Here is a 1869-nt window from a genome sequence, read left to right as displayed (position 1 = left end):
TTAGCCTGGAGAATTCACCTTCACAAAGGGCAGATCAGACAGGCTGGCTAAAAGTTTGGATCACAATGGTATAAATTGGTAGTTTTGTTTCAAATCCTGTTTAGTGGCTTCTGTTGGGGCATTTTGCAAGCCAAGATATGGAAGGTAATGAGGCAGAAAGTAGTCATATGACTACAAGGGCACAAATCCAATTGAAATGTGCTGTTTCTCCACAATATAGTAGGTCACCATTATGGAATGAATGAATCTTGCTTGAGTTTCAATTGAAGATTTGCAAAAAAAGTCACTTTGCTCCAATTAGGGATGGAAGAGCAATGGAGGTATAAGCAGATTAAGCTTGACAGTTTGCCCTCGAAAGATGTATATCTCTTTTCTTACCCTTTTCTGAAAGCTCTGAGAAGATCATAACATATTTGTATTAGAGATATCAACATATTAAAATCTTCTGGGACTCTTCTATGATGGAAGTACATGGCAGTGATGGGATTCAATTTTTTTTAGTATTGGTTCTTTGGGCACGGCTTGGTGGGCATGGCTTGATGGGTGTGGCAGGGGTGTGGCAGGGGAAGGATACTGTAAAATCCCCATTCCCTCCCGATTCGTTGGGACTTGGGAGGCAGAGAATAAATGGAGGCGGGGCCAGTCAGAGATGGTATTTACTGGTTCTCCGAACTACTCAAAATTTCCGCTACCGGTTCTCCAGAACTGGTCAGAATCTGCTGAATACCACCTCTGGTACAGGGATGAGGTCCTTTGTGTGTTTGTGTCATGAATTTGAATGGGGAAAAATACTTTATGTTCATTAGCCTCTAACTGAAATTTATCTTTTCTTACCTTAAAGTTTGCAGACAAAAAGTAATTAGCCACTAGACTCCAAAAATGTTAATATTAGGGTATTATCTTGTTACTGATTTAATAGATTAATAAACATATGTCTTTCTATATTACATTGCACAGTGGCAGTATAGAAGCCAATGAGGTGTATCAGAGGCACGATTATTGCTAATTGAAACCATATTATATATTTATTATTTTAAATATGTTGATAACTGTATTTGAACATAATTGATTCCTTTGGAATACTTTTCATATATTTAAATATATTTAAATACATTTTTCCCCTGAGGTTTATTTGGACTCCTGGCACAACAAGGCAAAGAACCCTTGCTCTGGGGAATCACCATTTGAAAGACTGTCTCTTTTGTTCTTAGATTCCCCAGAGCTCCTCTTTGGTGGATCCAGTTGTATCCTATCAAAAACATCCAAGTGATGAATACCAGACTCACTAATAGTTGATCTTCCACAGCGCCAATTTTTAAATATGAGTGAAAAAATATTTTGTTTCCACCACTGATAGCAATGATGACACTATAATTCTTTAGATTAAGATGAGCTATTGCCAGAGTTTTAGTCAGTCATTTCTCTTGTGGGAGTGTTCTGTACAGATGCCATTTTCATCATCTTATTATACCGAGTCCCCACATTTGGAATGCTTTAAAAAACAGACTTTCACCTGAATTAGAAAAGGTTGGGGTGGGGGAAAGAACCCATTTTAGAAACATTCTGTGTTCTTTTCACAATGTGGCAGAAGGCTCATCATTACAGGCAGAAAGACTGTGGTTGTTCTCTGTATCTATGCTGGTTGTTATTTGGCTAAGCTTGACTTTTTGCTCCCTTTTAGTGGGAACGAGACACACCCCTCAAGCCTGAGGTCTAATCAATACTATGCTAACTGCTCCATTAATTCTCTCTTGCTGCTTTTCTCTCTCTCATCTTCCCAGGAGGTTATTGACTGTTGTTACTTTGGAGCAGATAATTGATTTTTCTAGGTAATAACTTCAGAAGATTATCAGTGATATATCTCCATCC

At 38.1% G+C, this 1869-nt stretch overlaps 1 non-coding gene across 1 annotated transcript; it reads left to right on the top strand.

Moving 5' to 3' along the window:
- Positions 1 to 945: 945 nt before the first annotated feature.
- Positions 946 to 1080, top strand: LOC116506858. The gene has a single exon (XR_004255074.1). It is a non-coding gene; the product is annotated as a U4 spliceosomal RNA (small nuclear RNA).
- The last annotated feature ends 789 nt before the right edge of the window (positions 1081 to 1869 follow it).

The sequence above is a fragment of the Thamnophis elegans genome, chromosome 3, assembly GCF_009769535.1.
Source record: "Thamnophis elegans isolate rThaEle1 chromosome 3, rThaEle1.pri, whole genome shotgun sequence".
Classification (NCBI taxonomy): domain Eukaryota; kingdom Metazoa; phylum Chordata; class Lepidosauria; order Squamata; family Colubridae; genus Thamnophis; species Thamnophis elegans.
Note: the sequence above shows the minus strand (reverse complement) of the source record. Positions and strands in the feature narration are given on the sequence as shown.